The sequence below is a fragment of the Quercus lobata genome, chromosome 3 (assembly GCF_001633185.2).
Source record: "Quercus lobata isolate SW786 chromosome 3, ValleyOak3.0 Primary Assembly, whole genome shotgun sequence".
Lineage (NCBI taxonomy): Eukaryota > Viridiplantae > Streptophyta > Magnoliopsida > Fagales > Fagaceae > Quercus > Quercus lobata.
The window spans coordinates 13242503-13255968 of NC_044906.1; the positions used below are offsets into that span (position 1 = coordinate 13242503).

The 13466-nt window shown below is 34.3% G+C and overlaps 1 pseudogene across 1 annotated transcript; it reads right to left on the bottom strand.

The window, feature by feature from the left end:
* Positions 1-174: 174 nt before the first annotated feature.
* Positions 175-12693, bottom strand: LOC115982993 (annotated as a pseudogene). Its single transcript, XR_004089812.1, has 24 exons — positions 12660-12693; positions 12490-12554; positions 11780-12137; positions 11366-11489; positions 10580-10665; positions 9817-9901; positions 8698-8857; positions 8508-8584; positions 7311-7364; positions 7119-7209; positions 6701-7002; positions 6336-6617; positions 5650-6213; positions 4735-4888; positions 4505-4642; positions 4302-4375; positions 3868-4200; positions 3482-3772; positions 3070-3153; positions 2811-2944; positions 1716-1943; positions 1295-1466; positions 692-946; positions 175-588 (listed from the first exon to the last, which is right to left on the bottom strand). The product of XR_004089812.1 is annotated as a pleiotropic drug resistance protein 3-like (transcript).
* Positions 12694-13466: the final 773 nt, after the last annotated feature.

The following is a 13466-nucleotide window of genomic DNA, read 5'->3' on the forward strand; positions in this document are numbered from 1 at the left end:
TTTTACTGTGGTTATCTGAGTTTAAAATCTTATAAACAAGTTCCAATTCCACTGAAACACAGTTTGTATAGGTGCAACATCTTGGCAAGGCAATTCATTCACGGTGCAAGTTGTAAATTCTTGATTTAACAAAGCTTGATAGCTTCTAATGTATAAATCTCATACAAACATAAGTTTAACTTGTTCAATTACAATAGATCTTAAAAAAACACAACAAATTTACATAGCATCATTGATTACTTAAATGATCGGCACATTAGTTACAAGAAGGATTGTTGACTGTGTACAACGTCTCCATCCTCCACAGGAACAATAAAAAATTTACCTACGCTGAAAGTTTAACCGTGCTATAAAATATGCAAACAAGGAAGCAAAAACAAGGGGGAAGGCAATGAGAACAATCGCCACAAGAGGTAATCGATCATGGTGAAACCCAAAGTAATCTCTTAAGAAGGCCACAACAGTTTTGGTTTCTCCAAATACCATGATGTCTTTATTTATATCTCCATACTGTGAAGTAAGCAATCCATTTAGCGACCAAGATGTAGGAGTCAGATAATACAACCAGATCCACCATTTTGGAATTTGCTGCAAGGGTAGTACAACATAATTGGTTCAACTATATATTCATAAGTTTTCACAATCACACAGACACTATGGCCTAAATGGAGACAGAGTTTGGCAACCTTACCGGTTCAGGAATAAAAAAACCAGCAAAAAGGTTGAATGTTGTGTAGAATCCCGAAGACAAAATTGTAGCTACCATGTAGTTTGGTGTGAATGAAACAAGTAGCATTCCAAGATAATTGTAGTACAGCAAGGAACAAAATGCGACATAGAAGTACCAGGAAACCTTATAAGCTGACCCATAATATCCAATCATTGGATATATGATCATCACGAATATGACAGTTTCAATGAAGAGATAGGGAACTTCCACTATCACCTACAAAATTATTATCCATCACTTTATAAGCTGAAAAAAAGGAAAAACAAGTGGCCCTATCAGTATCTTAACTCTCTCTCTCTCTCTCTCTCTCCTTCCTTTTTTGGATCAATGGTGATAGTATCCTACACAAGTGGCATTAACCAGTAGAACATATACAGCAAAGAGGTCATAAATTTCTCATGAACATGTTTGTTAAACAGCCCCATATTCCACTGGGTATTCATGTTGTCACTGTCAAAGATCTAGCAAGATTCATCACACATAAAATTGACTTCATTTTAGTTTACAAATAATATCTTGAAATCAAATCTACACTAAATTCAATCAGTTTCAAAAAAATTATACCTGTGCAAGTGAATAAGCCCATGAAGAGTACATCCCTGCAAATTTTTCCCGATACATAACAGTTCGCTCTGTAGCAACATATGGTAGGACTTTTGTGCAGTTACTTATGCCCAAGAAGATCACAGCTGAGTACATTGCCCCAAATATATTGAATACATTCTGCTGGTTATTTCTGTAAGTAAAATAATAGTCAATTCTTTTATCATGTAGAGAAATTTATATATCTTACAGATGTAATCTATCTTAAGTAAAGTGAAGATATACGATTGTAAGAATCACGTTTAACAAACTTCATAAGTGGCACTCTCATTGTAGTCTCACTACAAATTCGATTTGTCCAAAGTCACTATTACTAGTAGTTATCTCATGCTGTAAACATTTTTCTAAAGAGAGTGGAAAACTTAAACATATTAAAACTTACATTTTTTTTCCTTGGTTCCAATATAGTACCCCAAAAATTAAAGCTGATATAAGTGCAAATAAGATACGCATCAAGTTGTATGCAGGACTCCTCCAATAAGCCAAATGCTGTTTCCATAGGCAAGATTTGAATTGTCCCCAACCATTTTGTGAAAAGAGGGTAGGAAAATACAGATCTCTTGAACCAGGAGGTGGACTACTCAACTGCCTTACAAGCTCCTTGTTTTTTCTGCAAATGGGATAATAGTAGGAGTCACATTCAAGTTTAAAAAATGCCAATACATGTCAAATGTAGATCATTCATCTTAAGGACACTATTTTACTTCACAGCGACACAATAGATGGCTTTAAGAGAGATTAGCACAATCTTGATACCTTCTAACCTACATCCAGACACATACACATAAACAGAGAGAGAGAGAGAGAGAGAGAGAGAGAGAGCTTTCTAAGCTCCGTTACATTTGAACGCTAATTAAGTGAATGAATAAGTTGAGTTTGAAATGCTCTGCATGGCCAGAGTAGAAGGTTGTAAATCAAATAAAGATTTTTTACTGATATCTCACACACATTGATTTGGCTCAAAATAATCAAACTAAGGCAAAGTTTCTACTTGGAATTCAGCAAAAAGCTTGTTAGGAATAGTTTACACTAAATTCACCTGAAATCTAGTCATCATATGGCTACAACTCTGACATAGAAAAACCACCATAACAGGTTGCATATTCTAATAACTCGAGATTTTGGAAAGAGAGAGATCCGTGTAATACAAATACAACATGTCTGTTCTAAACCCTGATCTGTCTCACAACAGATTGTTATATTTTCTATTTTATGCCATATACTTTTAGATCCCAATAATTGAATTTGTTCCCATTGAGGTCGCATAAGGAAGGAAAAATATAATACTGGGCCACCCAATGCTTTTCAGAACAGATGCCAAGCAAATTGTTTGCTTCTTTTGATCTTATTGTCCAACATTAGGAATAAGTATGATAGAATTCAGCATCATCAAAGTTACTTTTGAAATAGAAACACATTATTTGACATTATGTGACATCAAAACCAATGACATTCGTAATTGAACTCAGCAACTCACTCGTATAAAGCAGATTCTCTGTACTTCAGAGCAAAATCTATGCCAAGTTTTGCTTCTGCAGATGTAGAAGTGACATCTAACATCCATGCTGCCGGATTGTAATTATTTCTAATCTTTGGAACTCGAGGAATACTCTGTCAGAATATAAGTTGAGTAACAAGAAGATTTATCCACTTAACTAGTTGAAGAAAATAGTATTACTAAAAGAAGATGAAAGAGGAAAATGCAGAGGATAAATATACTGTTACAGGAAACAGACCTCAAAATATTCTATAACGCTACTTGAATGCTCTCCAAGTTGTCCAGAGTAAATCAAGTGTCCACCAGTTTTTAGAAGAATTAACTGCAAAAGCAAGAGAAGCATCAGATAAGTAACTCTTCAAGATACAATACTATCCGACACTAGGTCTCATATTCTCTTTTTGGGTAGCAGGTTGGAATGGAGCTTATATAATTATAATCTGGTTGCTCCACAATGGAGTGCATTATTTTCTCCATTGTAGCCAAAAGTAAAACCTCTTAGGCCTTTATTTAGCTCTCCAGTACTTATGCATTTATTCCTAAGATTAATAGCACTCCTAGAAGCTATGGAGCACCGCTTCTTGATTTCAAAAGTAAATTCTATTTACAATTTTAATTTTAAAATGTTCAAAGAATAGTATTTTTTTTACCTCATCAAATGCTTCAAATATGTCAATACTTGGTTGGTGGATGGTACAAACAATTGTTCTTCCTGTATCAGCTGCATTCTTCACAGCTCGCATGACAATTGCAGCTGCTCTTGCATCCAATCCAGTTGTTGGTTCATCCATGAAGATAATAGAGGGGTTTGCAACAAGCTCCACAGCTATTGTAAGCCGCTTGCGCTGCTCATTTGATAGACCAGTAACGCCAGGTATGCCTACTAAAGCATCCTTTATTCCATCAAGCTCAATGGTCTCCAGGACTTCATTTACAAATTCCTGCATGACATGCCACAGCAGATCTGACAAATTATTATCTCAATGATGAATATAAAACAAAATCTTTGATTGATGTCAGTGCCTGGAGAACTTACAGCTTTAGTTTTTGCGTCTATCTGAGGAGACAGTTGTAGCCAAGCAGAAAATATCACTGATTCTTCAACTGTGATTTGAGGAGAATGTATATCTGTTTGTTCACAATAACCTGACACCCTAGCAAATGTTTCTTGGACCTTGGGATACCCTCCAATCTTTATTTGCCCTTCAATATAGCCACTGGTCTTTCTTCCTGCTAGGACATCCAGAAGAGTTGTTTTCCCAGCTCCACTGACACCCATCAATGCTGTAAGAACGCCAGGCCTCAATGCACCCATAATATCAGAAAGAATTTGGAGTTTTTTGTTGGTGAATCCATTTTCTCTCATTTCCTGGGAGCCAAAAATAAAAGATAAAGACAGGAATTAACATAATAGTGCACAGCTATCATTATAGCAACCACCAGAAACTTATATGAAGTTAATTGTGATACCAAGGGGGTGTCAACATAGTACTGCACATCTTGAAACGCTACTGTTAAGGGTGTAAAAGGTAAGACCATCCTACCTGTTAATTAAGACAAGAAACTCATTAAAACACTGGAGAAATATTGCCAAACCTTAATTTGGTTCAATACTAGTCTGTGGAGATGTATGATCTGAAGAATAAGCAGAAGAACAATAAAATTGATAAAACCTTTCTTTGGTTCAATTCTAGTCAGTGGAGGAGAATTTCTAGACTTTTTGTCCTGATGGGTACCATCATGTGAATCTTCACTTCCTCATATTTCGGAAAGCTTTTCATGTGAGATAATAGCACGAGATGATCCTGGAGCTGAATGTTTATTAAATGAGGATGAATTAACATCTAGCTATTGTTTCACTGCTGTTTAAGTTAAAATATAATAAAAATTAAGACAAACTTACACTTCAAGAAGCTTAAGGCCAAGATGTATCCAATGTTGAATACGATTGTGAATCCAAACAGGGCACCCAGTGATATCCAATAAAGATATCCGTCAAAGTTTAACCCTCGGCTTTTAAGTATTTCTTGCCCTATCGTAGTGTTTGTGGAAAGCATCTACAGGCAAGAAAGGAAATTAAACTTAATAGGTAAGACCATCTATTTACTCAGGATGTTAATGTCAAAGTTAATTATGGAAATGGAAGACAATTAGAAGGTTTATAGCAGGATTATTGGTGCACATGCCTCACATCTGAAATTATTGGCATAGTGGCTAGTATAAGCACATAATCTGTAGTCTACAAGGTTTGGTTGTAATTGAAGTATTCACTACTTTAGTTGCTAGTGTATAAGGCCAGCTAAGATTTGTTACAATAAATAAGTGATATTACAAGAAAATCTATTGAACTTTCAGTGCTTTAGAAGTAATGAAGCCCCAATACAACATTATGACTTACTGGCTAATATTCTAAAAGAAGGCAAAAGTGGGTGGAAGTAATTAGTGAAGAAGTATTTTGAATTTGCATAAGCTAACAAAAAATTGGCTAAGATTAGAAAAGGCAGAAGTGGGTGGATGGAGATAGTGAAGAAGGATTTGAACTTCCACACTCCAAGAAAGGTCTGGCCCATCAACTTTATATGTTGTAACAGGAAATAAGATTTATATAGTTGGGACAAAAGTTTGAGATTCAAATTAAAATAACATACGTAAATAAAGACACTAATAATTAGTGAGGACATTTGAGAATTTATCTGATTGGATTTCATTGTTGATCTCTTTGGAAGAGCCATAAAATCACTAGGTCTGCCCCTTGCTCTTGAGAAGTTGTATCAGCATAAAATAGACTGGATTTTTTGGTATGCAATGAGAGGCTCACCTTTTGCCATCGTGGGGCAAGAAATTCATTCAAAGAAAGGCCTATTTCTCCATATGTCAGGGGAGAAACCCAGAAACCCCACTTCAACCAAACAGGCATAGAAGCTGAAACAAAAAGCACAGCTGATCCTCTCAACTGGTTATATTAGAATGAGATTGGAGAAGACGTATGATAACCTTACATTGAGTGATAATGAAGCCACCAAATACAAAATGTAAAAATACTGCCAAACTACCAGCAGTCATGGCAGAAGTATGAGTCCGGACTATATCCAATTACATAATAAGTAAGAGATGTCCAAACTAGAGATTCCACAAATGAAAGTGGAACCTTTAAAACACTTGCTGGGATTGCATATGCCCAAGCTGGGTAAAAACAGAATTCTTTCTGTTTGTAGAATACTTCAAGCCTTTGAAGAGTCATGGCCAACTCTGGAAGTCCGTCAACAAGAAGTATGTTAAGAGAATAAAACAGGGCACCCATATAGTAATTTGCATGAAGAACATCAATATCCATCTGAGTCTGTAAAAATACAGTCATTGTGATACATGCAATGACAAAAAGCTGCAGATAGAAGAGACCAAAGCGAGTTTCAGATTTGCAGGGCCTTTGACAAAGGAAATAAAGAACATGACTGCAATGGGAAGAATGAGAATCGGTTTTAATACAAAAGTACATTTCCTAACCTGAGTTGTTTTGAAGATATATATGAAAGAATTCCTTTTCATGAGAAGAAGCTCCCTTGATGCACATGCCCTAAAAAGTTCCCATTTAGAAAGAGAATACACACTAAAGGAAAGAGCGTCCTTATGGCTTTGGGATTTATCATATGGCTCCGAGAGCTCCTCATCTAGCTTCTTTCCGTAAGGAGATTCCTTGAACTTCCTAGAGAACATATCAGCTGAAACATAACTGTAAGGTACTTCCATGTGATACCAGTACTGTGCTTGATCTTTTCTAGAGATAACCTGCATAAAGATAGGACAAAGTTGTTCTTTTAAAGAAACAAAAGCTTTAAAAAAAAAAAAATATAAGGCTTTTATGCACTTACCTCTTGGACAAAATCAGCAATCCCTTTCCTCTCAGGACACCTAAAACCCCAATCCTCAAAATATTCTAGAACATGATCACGTGGACCATGATACACAATCTTCCCTTCTGACATTAAAATAAGGTCATCAAAAAGATCAAAGGTTTCTGGTGCTGGCTGAAGAAGAGAAACCAGTACAGTAGCATCTGTGATATGCGCCATCTGCTGAAGACAAGTAACAATTTGAAATGCAGTGGAACTGTCTAAACCATTCGTTATTTCATCCATAAACAGGGCTTTTGTAGGACCTACAATCATCTCCCCTGCCAAATTTTAATTTAATTCCTTGTGGTCAAAATTGTATGCTGAAATTGGGATTTAGCTATCTCAGTAACACTAGTAAATAACAGAACAACTATCATTCTATTATTCAAACTACCTGTAGTCAATCTTTTTTTCTGACCACCAGAGATACCTCTCCTCATGGCATTTCCAACTAGAGTGTCAGCACAGATATCAAGTGCAAGAATCTGAGAAGCCAAGGCAGCAATAGACAAACTGGTAAGGCATTCATCCGTATAGGAATTACAAGATAAAAGCTTTTCTTTCAGCTTAGTTAAAAGAGAGTGACCTTTAATATGTAATCTGTTTGAAGGGTTCCTTTTAGTCCTTTAACAGAAATTGCCTGTCAGAGAAAATGGTAAGATTAATATAGCAAAATATAACTTATGAATACCATCAAGAGGTAAGAACAAAAGAATATCATAGAATGACATGACTGTGGTGCACAATGCTTTAAATGAACTCGCATAATAATTATTGTACCTAAAGATATTAGAGTTTTGTAACTTCAATCAATAGCTGCACTAACTTTACTATGCCACATTGCTTTACTTTGACTTGCATGATAATGCACACGCAGAACCTAGGATTGCAATGTTACATGTTCTAATAAAGGAACGTGTTCAATTACATTGTGTGCACTATCAAATTTGCAAACAAGGAGTATGTTGAAACAAAGAGACAGAGAAATTACAGAATAAAACTATTCTGAAAGAATCTGCATATTCTCTGTATTTCTGTATATATTGGTACTGTTCAAGGAAGCATATATATAAATATGCTAAAGTACCTTTGAGGATCTCTTGATTGGACTAAAATTAAGGACAAGTAATGTTCCTAAATTTTAGTTACAATCAAGGGCTAACATGTGCCAAATAAGATACGCCAATAACATGTGCTAAATGTAATAATATGATAAATGAGTCTATACACTAACATCTCGCCCCATACTCGAGGTGGTTTGAAGGAAGCCGTCTTTAGTTTGAAGATGCGAATTGGATGATCAAACTCTTACACATTACTATGTCTTTTGCTATGGCTATGATTGTTTCCATGTACAGCAGAGAATTTCCTCAGAGTAAGGGGATTCAGCCTCAAGGATTCCATCAATACTTTTTGACATTATCAGAAGTTTTTTTTTTTTTTTTTTTTTCCCAATTTCACAAAATATTTATCTAATGGATTTGGGTGGGATTTGATTCCATTTTTTTCCCTTTCGCTAATTTTATAGTTGGGTGAGGGGGGATTTGAATCTTGGATGTCTTTGTTAGAGACATCAGGAAGTGCTAATTGAGTTACAAGGCCCGTGACCATGTTTGTTGATCAAAACAAAGGGATGTATTTTGACCTTATTAATTTCTCACATAGCCAAAGCACTCGGCATGTCCCCTTCATACGTATAAAGAACAGTATTTGAATGATGCTATAGCAGTACAGATAAGTTCACAGACATGAAGGAAAAGAAGACTAGAGATGCAATAGTTACCTTCATGTAAGTGTCTATGTCTGGATCTGGAACAACTCCAGCTTCCTTCTCCCTTTCACTGACCTCCACCATTACCTCTTCATTAGGCCAAAAAAAGTATTATTATTATTATTATCATCGTCATTGTTATGAATTGATAGGGAATCTATAACTGAATCATCTTTAAGGAGAATCTCTAAGGAAAAGTTACCTGCTTGGCTTCCAACACCTTGACAACGTGCTGAAAAATCCAGTATTTCCCTCACAGTCATCTCATGAATGTGCAGGTCATTTTGGCTAATATAGGATGAAGTCTTTTGGGGAACAAACTCTTCTAGCTTGTATCCATTGTAAGAAATTTCCCCAGTAATCTATTAGAGAAAAGGAGACCGCAACACTTACATTACACACTGAAGTATTTGTCTCACATATTTTAATTGTTAACACAAGGACATAGGTATAATTTAAAAGTTCTTCTATGGCCACAACAAAATCTTACAATATTTTCACAAGCAACTAAGGGGTCAGTTCACTATAAGTCGGTATAGCATATAGACTGATATTTCAGTTTTATATGTTAGCATATATTAGGAAATTACCATAATATTTTTTATCTCTCACTCTCAATCCCAACAACTTTAAAATGGTATAATAGCTAGAATTTTGAGAATTCCTCTATATTTTAGAATTCCTTCTAGTAAGTATTTTTGACCAGAGCATACCAAAAATTAGCCAAAAACCCTTCTCACACTCTGCTAGAAAGTTCTTCCAACCAAGCCAATGGCCTATGCCTTCGCTCACTTGAACATGTTGGCAACTCCAAGCCACTGGTGTAGCCATCCTCTGAACATAATAGTTGTCCTCTGGTCTTCATGGACATGGTTTCCTTCATGAGCGTATATTCCAAATTCAAGTTGTCTTCAATTTTACACTTGATTTTGATGGGGATGTTAGAATAAATTACCATAAATACATAAGCCATGATGTATAACACCATAGGCTATTGTGGTTTTGTAATGCATTGGATTATTGTGGTTTAGGCTTACTATACTAAGTCTAATCCATTTTTATATATACCCTGCATTAGTTCAATATAGCAAAGATGTGACTCATTGTCTTTCCGCCGTAGACATAGGCCATCAAGCCGAACTATGTTAATAGATTCTCTTATTTCTACTTTCTCTTTTTATGTGTTTTATTTAATTCTTTCTACTTTAACATTATAAATTTAAAATGTTAGGATCTACATAGGTATTGCTTTGAGCTTTTCTTGATCTTTTCTGTAGTGATCATTCTGTAATTTTCATTGCAATTATTGTGGGTGTGAAACCTTGAGAGATTGGTTTAGATTCCCTGATAAAGCCTTTAAAAGGGTGGTCTTCCCACAACCCGGGGGACCAAGCAGTAGAGTTATCCTGCAAGAAAGGTAAGGCCATGTAAACACATTTCTAGCCTCATTAAAGCACATTTTTCTGTTCTCTCTATTGTTTTAAAAAAAAAAAAAAAAAAATCATTGAAGCTAGGAACACAACAAAAATTGTAGTGAAATTGTAGAATTCTAGTATAATTTGGGAATGTTGTAAAATTATAGTGAATTTTTAATGTGCCCTTAAACAGACTAAAAAAAAAACGTCCAAGTGTATAGTATGAAAATGTATTATAGATTCTAGTAAGTATTTCAATGTGAAGGGACAATGTTCCCCACTCCAAAGCATTATATATTTATGTATAGAGGTATTGTATCAATGAAGATTTTATAAAAATGGGATAGCACTAGGTGATAAGAAATCACAGTATAATATCTTTTCCAACTGAAAAGTCTGTGCTAAATAAGCACCTCCAATGAATAAAGCATGACTACCCAATTACATGTCCCTCACATATCTAAAAAATATACTACAAGTCCTCAAAATTTCCTTAATACACCAATCTAAATCATACAAAGGTATTTTTTTTTTCTTAATAAAATTTCTGTATATGATACCACTTAAAAGTATCCTGCAAGAAAGATGCCATTTAAAGAAGATATAAAGACAGACCAACAAAGTGAGGAACTCAATTTCAATTATTTCTGTATATAGGCTATAGCTTACCTTCCTGGCTTTATGATGCCACTAACATCATTGATGATGCTTATCTTGGTTTGACTTGACTTTGAACCTGGCAGCTTAGTGAATACCTATTAAGAAAGAAAGAAGACAACCTTGATTTTCCAATATTCATACATATTATATAATAAGCTGATAACTGTAGCATATTTTTATTTTAGATAAAATAAATAAACTATTCATAAACTGTAGGTTATACAATTCAGAAAGATTCAGAAAACCCAGGTTACTTCTTGGTTATTGATGCAGAATGAAAAGTGTAAAGGTGTTTGATATCGTTCTAGTTAGATGTAAACCATTAAATCTATAAGGAACTTCTTGTAGTCTCAAGAAAAAAACTCTAGTAAAGATCAGAAATAAAGAGCCATATTTTTTATATTAAATTATTGAAAACAAATTGTTATTTTTGTTTTACAAATTGTAAGCCTATATAAAGGCTCCTAAAAACTTTATTTAAAAAAAAATATATTTCAAAATAGACATGACTCTAATTTGATAAGGAAAACCCTAAAATCACCTAAAATTAAGAAAATAGAATCCTAAAATTATGAAAATTACATAAAAGTATGAAAATATAACAAATGACAAAAATTAATCCCATTTTCTTTGCTCTAAGATGGTCATACTGAGACACAAACATGCATGTGTATATGCATATTTATACCCCATGAGGCCTTTTATTTTTATTTTTTGTTTTTTAAAACTTCTATGTCAAGGCTAAAAATCGATAAATCCAACTCTGAATTATTCTCCAAAAATGAGAATACTTACAGAGAGTACGCTTTTAAGAGAATTCCATAGCGTTGGAAGGGTCTTGCCGTGAACCACCTCACATTCAGCCTCCACATGCAAATTTTTGTATCTCACCTCCACAGTGGGCAATTTTCCACCAACACTGTAAAAACAATTCATTTTTTGGTAAGCTTCAAAAAAAAATTCAGACAAATGAACTGTTCATTATGCATGGAAAAAATCACTAACTCGTTGAGCAATGAAAAAGATAGCAAGAGCAATGACCAGCAACATGGTATGTGAATTCAATTCTAGCATGCAAGCTTTTGCTTCTCTATGTATGACTTCGTTGCTATGACATCAATTCCATTCAAATTGATTCTACATACATATGTTGCTTGTATATACTTAGGCATGATTTTTACAAGAAAAAAAAGTGAGTAAAAGAATTACTTGTCTATCCTGTTTTTTATTTTTCTCAACAAGTGAAGGTTGTCATGCTCAATGTGCTTAATGAGCTTCTCTATGAAGTGATGGCGTTCTTGAGCTCCAAGCTTGGTAACATCTATCATCCTTTTTCCTTTATTATCAGTACCACCAACATCACCATTATTGTCAAATAAGGATGATCTCAGCCGCTCAAATGTAGGCAATCTCTCAATTGCAGCCCACTGCAAGTCATATTCAGCCATCACCCTTTTTAGAACTCAATCCTCAACTTCTTTGGAAACTCGAGGTATGATGCTGAAAAGATGATCTAATACTTCTTCCTAATTCTGCCAACTTAATTCTCAGTATCTATATATCTCATCTGTACCTGTTACAAATACACGTCAGTAAAAGTCCAACATAGAAAATACTAAAGAAGTTAAGGAATTAATATAACATAATTGGGTCCAGACTTATGTTTTTGCGTTAAATGATATTTTTATATTTCATATTAAGGTTTCAATTGGAATCTCTCCAAGGTGCTATCTTCATGCAATTTGGCTACTCTATTTGCATATCTTATAACGTGTGATAAGCAACCTTGGAAGCTGGTGTTGGCGTGTTGCTATCAATGAGAGGTCAGTTTTTATAATCGCAACTAGATGAGTGATTCATGTTTGCAGTGGAAGTCAAATGTAAAAGGAACCTATGTGGCTATGAATGCCAGAACGAACCATCACGATTGCTTTGGATAACTGGATCATCTTTTCTGGCTCTCCATGTCTTCTTGTGAATGTTTCTAGTGAATTATGATGGAAAGATGCAGAGAGTCAGACCAGAAAAGAAACAGAGATCACACAAACCAGAAAAGAAAGGAAAACTAGAAACAGAGCACCTTACGTACCTCTAGTTAGTGTTCAGCTTGGGTGTTTTTTTTTCCTGTGGAGGAGGTGGAGGAGAAACAGCGAGAGAAAGGCAGAGAGAGAAACGTAAATGGGAGAGAAAGTTAGAAGTCAAACTTTTTTTGAGTTTTGAGATAGGTTTAGAAAGTAATAAATGAAAGTAATTAATTAGATACTAATCTTTTTTTTTTTTAAACAATACTAATCAGAATATTTGTAATAATTATAGTATTTTTTTAACGGTTGGATCTACTTAAATCCAATGGTTTAACCTATCTCATATATATATATATATATATATATATACAGTTTAATCTAGTAGGTAAATCATGCTTATTGTAGAGATTGTTGTAATTATAAACTTAAAAAACATAATGGTTTTTAACTATGGGTCATGCTAATGGGTGCTTTTAGGGTAATGGTTAACAATCTATTTTAGGAAAGTTTTGACACCACTTTTATGGAAAAATGAAAAGGCTGTCAAAACATTAGGATATGTTTGGTAAGTACTTTTTCCCCTTATTTTCTGTTTTCAAAAATAGTTTTCTATTTTTAAAACTAAAAAACTTGTTTGACAACCTAAAATAGACAGAAAACAAAAATTGTTCTCAAAATTCAATTTTTGAAGGAAACTAAAAACATGCAAAAGACTGTTTTCAGTTTCTAATTTTTAAAAGTCAATGAAAAAACGCATTTAATTTAATGAATTTGTCTCATTTAATGAGTTAGCTAGCATTAGAGTTCAAATCCTAGTAATAACATATTTTAGTATTTTCTATTTTTGTTCTTAAAAAAACTATCTTTTTAAT